The sequence below is a fragment of the Adiantum capillus-veneris genome, chromosome 3, assembly GCF_014529385.1.
Source record: "Adiantum capillus-veneris isolate H3 chromosome 3, ASM1452938v2, whole genome shotgun sequence".
Taxonomy (NCBI): domain Eukaryota; kingdom Viridiplantae; phylum Streptophyta; class Polypodiopsida; order Polypodiales; family Pteridaceae; genus Adiantum; species Adiantum capillus-veneris.
Genome location: NC_140933.1, coordinates 162009677 through 162016882, shown reverse-complemented (window position 1 = coordinate 162016882; position 7206 = coordinate 162009677). Strand labels below are relative to the sequence as shown.

Sequence of the window (7206 nt, the reverse complement as noted above, 5' to 3'; positions counted from 1 at the left end):
TTCTTGATATTGGTCTCCATAGCTTCCCGATCCCTTGGGGATCCTTGTCGTATGGTTTTTGTCGACTTTGGCTTCACCGGAGCTCCATTTGGCAATTTGTCGCTCTAGAAGCACCCGTGGTTGCATTTACAAGTCTTCAATGATTTGTGGTGGTCTACCGCCATAGAACTTGGTTGTTGATGGTCTAGGAAAGCCGCTCGTGAAGTTTGGTGGCAAACGGACATGCGGTTTGGCCGCGAGAGCTATTTGATGCTTTGTGTGTCTGATGCCGTTTCTGAAGTTTAGTGCCGCTTCGGGTCACCTTTTGGTCATGTGGGCTACATAGACTTTTCGAGCATGTCTAGATGCTCCTACCCATGAATTTTGGTAACATTTGGGCACCTTTCCGTCGATTTCTCATTTGGTGGTCTCTTGCGGGATTCTAGGAATTAGGGTTTTTCCCGATGGTTTTCTACTGCCTTTGGACATCCAAGACTGGTCTCCTATGCTAGGGTAAGCTGCCGATGAAGTCTCGTTGCTTTTGGGTTAGCCGTTAGGTGGCCTCTTCTACTTGTAGGTTTTTACTGCCCGCTTTGTGTGTGAACCCTACGCTAGTTTTCGCGACAAAACAACAAACATGCGCGAAAAGCTCAAGGTGGTGAGCCTACCTCTCATGTCTGAAGCCCGTCGGGTAGTCGTGTGCGTCGTAGAAGCTGCTGAAAGTTCCACTCGCTCTAGGTGGCCGAAGCTCTCTCTCAAAGGACAATAGTGAAAATGAGCTAAAAATGAGGTGAAAATTTCTTATAATGGAGGTCCCCGAACCACTTTTCATGAAATTTGACATGTGCTCCCAACTTCTTGTGAGATGCCGTTTAAGCTCAAAAATTTCTTGATTTGGACTCCATTTGCCATGTTTACCAGAAATTTGGCATTTCGGTCAAAATCTACGGTCAAAATCTGGCCAAAACACGCTTTTCGCTCCAGTCTCATAATTGCACCCCCACTGTACCATAGGTTGTCCTATAGTCACTGATTATCCCCATATTTTTTTTTCATTACGACCGTTTTTCACCTGCTTTTTGTAATTTTGAAGTTTTTCTGTTGAAAATTAGCAAAATTAAAAGAAAAATAGCAAATCAAACCCAAAAAATCCCCAAAAATCATAATAAATCAAAAACACCATCGCAAAACATTATATACACTCACATGCAATTTTTATGGCCGGATTTCTCCGTTTTACCAATATTTTGCCCGAAAAATGGCTATTTCTACTTATATACACACACGTAGGGGCTTGATTTGACAATTGGCACCATATACCTATAGATACATGCTGTATAAGGGCATATGTACTTGGGTTAGTTCGGAAAATTTTGCAATCAAACAACAACCCTTAAAATAGTCAAAAATCATGCCCTTTTTTGCTCTTTCTGCTATTGGTTCCGCATTTGAGAATGCCTCCCCCCCTCCTAGCCGGAGTCCTCCCAGACGACAAGGTATCGCCTCGGAGTATGTGTTGGATATATACGGAGCTACAGTGTGTGAAACCTCCCTATCTTCATATCTCCTTTTCTATGGCCAATAAGCATGACTATGTGGCCTCCTCCCCTTCGAGTAATTTATAGCTACACTTTATACCCTCTCCATTCCTTTATATTCCCCACTTGTAAACCTTTTGTTTTCAAGCTAATCAAACTATTCTTAGATACGTGTACTCTTTTCTCTCTCTCTCTCTCTCTCTAACACACAAGGTCTCTCTCTCGACAGCTTTGGCTATGGAACATTTCCCTCCTTAGCCCTACAATCTTTACATCCAATATGGTATCAGAGCCGAAGTGTGTTATCCACTTGACATGAGAGATCTTTTTTATCAAACAAATTGCCTCTCTGAGCGGGATTTTCAATCTTCTTCTGCTCCACAGCTGTGTACGCAGAGGTCCGTTCTTCTCTACACACACACACACACACACACTCTGCTCCACAGCTGTGTACGCAGAGGTCCATTCTTCTCTACACACACACACACACACACACACACACACACACACATCGCAAGGTTCATTGGCTATGACTTGAGAAGCGATCGCCCCTCTGCATGCATCTAGCTTCCCTGTGGCACCCTGCGACACAACCAATAGGGTAAGCAGGTCCGGCTCCTAACTGTAGCAGCAAGGTATCGTGCTGAAAGAGCGAACAAAAAACTCCAAGAGACATGGTATACATACTCCAAGAGCTTTGGAACCGTCTGCGCGCGTGGAGAGCCAAGAGTTCTAGCTACGAGTCGTTCACGGGCTGCTGTCCAAACAACAGTTGGAGCCAACTATGATGTGGGTGGAGATGACGGGCACCGATCCCGCTACTTATCGCAGTGAAAGCGTGGCAGTCTCATAATAGGCCTTCCAGCCAAAATAGCGGCTCCTCCTCTATAGCTAGCGGAAGTGGCGGAGCTGCGGGCAGAACCGGCAGCACTCACGGCGGAGCAGCATTCACCTTGGGTGGAACCGGCAACGCTCACGACGGAGACAACTTCGCATAGCAGCAGTTGTGAGCTTTTATTTGGCGCAGCATGTGGCCGTCAGGACGATGAGGTGAGCATGCTCTTATAGTTATAAGTGAGCAATTTCACGCAAGAATAAGTTCACGTGCAAGCCATGGAAAATCCACGCACCTCTAACCTCACTAACGTTGAGAAATTTGATGGGGTAAATTTCACGCACTGGCAAACTAAAACGTAGCTTGTCCTCATGCATCACAAAGTGTGGCGTCTAGTTAAGGGGCGTGAGCCTAAACCCGAGGGTCATGAATCAAGTCCACAAGTAATAGCATGGAATGATAAAAAAGACCACGCACTTGCAATCATAGGTCTTGGGCTTGGAGATAACTACATTCATCATCTTAACCTTGAATCAACCGCAGATGTAGTATGGACCAATTTAATTAATGAATTTGGCACCGACTTGAATAACTCAATTCTCTTTCTCAAGCAATGCTTCTACAAAGTGAATGTTTCCAATGCACCATCACTCAAGGAACATTTAAATGCCATTAGCATCTTAATTCAACAACTCTCAGCACAAAAATGTCCCCCTGACGATAACGACAAGAAAGCTGTTCTTCTCAATAGTTTAGAAGATCATGCAGAATATGTTGAAGTTTTAGGCGGTCTTCGCACAGCACGGGAAATGCGCTATGAAGAAGTAGTAGCACACATTCTTGACCATGAGCGTTGATGTTTACAATCTCAAATAGGGGAAAGAATCATGGTTGCACGGGTTCACTCCACTAGAACCTCTTCTCCAAGAGCCTCTTCCTCGACACTCCATTGTACCTATTGCAAAAAAACAGGTCACACTACTAACCGTTGCTTCAAACGGCTAGATGATCTTGATGCCAAAGATAGTGCCAACTTTGTCAAAGTTCACTCCGATGAAGAAGAAGATCCTCCATTTGAGGAAGCTCACATGGCTCACCTTTCCATTGAGGATGATCTTGGCCCCGACTCTTGGGCCTTCTAAATTTCCCTTCCTATGTTTTGTAACAATGGGTTCTCTGCCCGGAGTAGTACTCCAAAATTTTGACTATCTATCTTTCTTTGTGTTTTCTGTGTCCTTGTGTCTTTATCTAGCCTTGAGAGTGTGTCTTCCACATCAGCTCTTATCCTTGTACCCTAGCTTGGCTCAAGGGGGGATGTCTTATGAGCAAGCCTTTTTTGTTTTTATGGTTAAGCCCTTGTATCATGCCTGCCATGAGAGTGTAGGTGCTAGCATTTCCATGACATGTGAGTTCTTGGGATGCAGCTTTGGGTCCATACCAAATTACCTTATGCTTGTCTCTTAGCTTTCCACCTTCACTCCGAGGGGGGATTTGTTGGATATATACGGAGCTACAGTGTGTGAAACCTCCCTATCTTCATATCTCCTTTTCTATGGCCAATAAGCATGCCTATGTGGCCTCCTCCCCTTCACGTAATTTATAGCCACACTTTATACCCTCTCCATTCCTTTATATTCCCCACTTGTAAACCTTTTGTTTTCAAGATAATCAAACTATTCTTAGATACGTGTACTCTTTTCTCTCTCTTTCTCTCTCTCTCTCTCTCTCTCTCTCTCTCTCTCTCTCTCTAACACACAAGGTCTCTCTCTCGACAGCTTTGGCTATGGAACATTTCCCTCCTTAGCCCTGCAATCTTTACATCCAATAGTATGTGCCATGCATAGGTTGAAAAATTTGTGCTAATGCTTGGCCGATTAATGTGGCCCTATGTTATGCATACTCGGTCAATGCATGGAAAAATTAATATTGTGCAAGAGAAGGGTATAAGCAAGATGCTTATTGGCATTCGCCATCGATGTTTTCTGTTTTCTTGGCAAGTAACATCTGTAACTCTACTTCTCTCTGTTTAATTTTCTTTCTTGCAAAAGGCAGTCGCTTTGCTACTGTTGATAAGTCTGTAGTTGTCTCTTTGGAGAGGATTGGCTTGGCCGGAATGGCTGTGGACCGTATCTCTTTTGCTTTCCATTGGTAGCTTATTTTTGCCGGTTTTTGTAGGTTTGTTGCTACTTCCTTTGTTGCCACTGTTTTGTTGCTTATTGGTATCCACATAAGTCGGTTTTTCGGTTGCAAATGCAGCTGTCTACCTTCCGATGTTTCTTGTACTGAAGGGAGTTCCTTTTGCTTTTGTTTCGGTATCCAAATGCGAGTAACATTTGGGTTATTGCTGAGCATTTTCTTTGGGATCCATATCTGTTTTATGCCCTTGGTTTTTGTTTGAACTATCTGCTTTGGTTGAATTCTTTTGTTGTATTGTTTTTGGTCTGCCATGTCATTTCTATCCTTCCGCATCCATACTTGTTTCCCTTGTTTTGGTAACCTAGATCTTTGCACTGCCGTCGCTGACTTCGTATGTATGTAGTTAGCATGGTTTTATTTTACCTGTTTGTTAGCCTTGGGTATCATGTTGTTCTTTGGTGGCATTCTTGCTTTTGGCTCTTTTTACAGTGATTGCATTGTTGGCAGCTGATTATTCCGGTATTGCTGAGCAAAGGCTATTACCTGTTGTTCTTGTGCATTTTGACTGCATTCGCATTCCAATCTATCTGAACATTGTACTCTTTTTGCCAAGGTTGTCCTAACAACATTGGGTGTTGTGTGCTTTCATCCTCGACTAAATAAAATTTGTGTGGGTAGATATTGATGTACTTGTACATGCAATATAGTCCAGCCCAATGTTTTCAACGAGTGTGATGTACTACTTTCCAGCTCTTGAGGGATAGGATGAAGTTGAATTTTGGACTTGAGCTGTTGGTATAATCTGTAAGAGATCAAATTTGCTTGAGCTCCAGAATCAAGCAATGCCGTCGATTCATCTTGATTGCTGCCCATTTTGACTGCAATTATTGGCGCCACTGTGTCTTCATCCAACGTCGTTAGTCGAATGACATTGATTCGCAATGGTGCTCCACCTTGTTGTTGTTGTCGTAGAAGTCTTTGTTTTGCAATGCGTTCTTTTGCTTCTGCTTGAGCTTCTTCTCGTACTCTGCATTTCTACTTCATTCGTTGTTTTCCTTGATGGATTTGTTGAAGCATATCCTGTGTTAGTGGTAAATGATATTTCTTCAATCGACATCCACTAATCTAATTGGGCATTTCTTCACCTGCTAATGTAGCAAGCTTGACAACTCCGCTTTGGGATAGATCACTAATCACAAAGGGTCCCATCCCTTGCTTTTTAAGTTTCTTGGCATGTTGCTTCACAGTATAAACAAGTACATAATCACCTGTTTTGAACTCTTTCGTTCGCACATGCTTGTCAAAAAACTCTTTTTGTCTTCTCTTTTTAGCATAGATCGAAGCTACAGCTCTCAAGCGGAGTTCATCTGGATTTTCAAGGTCATCTATTCTTGAAGAGAGCTCATGCCCTGTCCATTCTAAGTGTTTCGCTACTCGTAGAGTTGGAATTAAAAACTCTATGGGTAATATAGCATTTAGGCCAAACACCATGTTGTACGGTGTTGTTCCTATCGATGTTTTGTAAGCTACCCTGTATGCCCATAGTGTTGAGTGTAGCTGCTGATCCCAATCTGTTCTTGACTCTGACATAATTTTAGTGAGAACTGTGCATAGTGTTTTATTTGTGGCCTCAGCTTGTCCATTTGCCTGTGGATGGGTATGGAGCAGATTTCCTATGTATGACCATGAATTCCTCTAGAAGATATTCAATGCCTTCATTAAGAAAATGTGTTCCACGATCACTGACAATTTCTATTGGTAAACCGTATCGTACGAAAACATTCTCATACAAAAATTGTGCAGTGGTCCGTGCATCTGCCTTTTGCGTTGCCTTGGCTTCCGCCCATTTGGTGAGATAGTCCGTAGCCACAATGATATATTGGGTATGGATGTGATATGCAGGGGGTGAAATAGGTCCCACAAAATCAATGCCCCATTTTGCAAATTCCCTTGCTCCCATCATTGGCTGTAGTGGCATCTCATCTCTCTTTATCGGCACCTTGGTGCGCTGACATGCGTCACAATGCTTTATAAACTCTTCAGCATCCATGTGCAATGTAGGCCACCATATTCCTGCGGTTAAGACAATTTTTACCGTCTTATCGTGCCTGAAAAATAGCCTCCACTTATTCCGCTATGTGCACGTTCTAGAATCAGCAGGTATTCACTTTCACTTACACAGATTCTAAGTTGATTGTCCTTTCCTCGCTTATAGAGTTGGTTCCCAATTAACTGAAAGTCGCGAGCCTCCAGCTCTATAGCCCTTTTACGTGCTCTTGTTATGTTTTCAGGAAACGTCCTGGTGGTTAAGAAATCAATGATATATTGACTCCATGCAGGTGAAATGTTTACCTGAAACAATGTCGCGTGATCCACTAGTCGTTTGGCACTACATATAGTACAATTGGTAACATAAGAATGTGTGTCCGCATACATAGTTGGCCAATAAACCCCTAACACTAGGTTGGTAACCTAACAGGACATAAAAGTGTCCTTTCAGGGTTTTGAAAAAAACCTCCAAAACCATAGTAGATCCACTCATTTTGTAAAATCCTTTCATGAGGTTATAGTTCAAGCCCTACTACACATGGAAAAAATAAGAAACTTGTAAAATTTCTCATCTTTTGGTCACACCAACCCTCCAAAGTTGATGGACCAGTACATTTTCATCAAAACAGTGATTTCTTACGTTTTGTTGCATAAACATAAGATTAGGGA

General features: G+C 42.8%; 1 pseudogene; it reads left to right on the top strand.

The window, feature by feature from the left end:
- The first annotated feature begins 2720 nt into the window (after positions 1–2720).
- On the top strand, positions 2721–4038 carry LOC147462082 (uncharacterized; annotated as a pseudogene).
- Positions 4039–7206: the final 3168 nt, after the last annotated feature.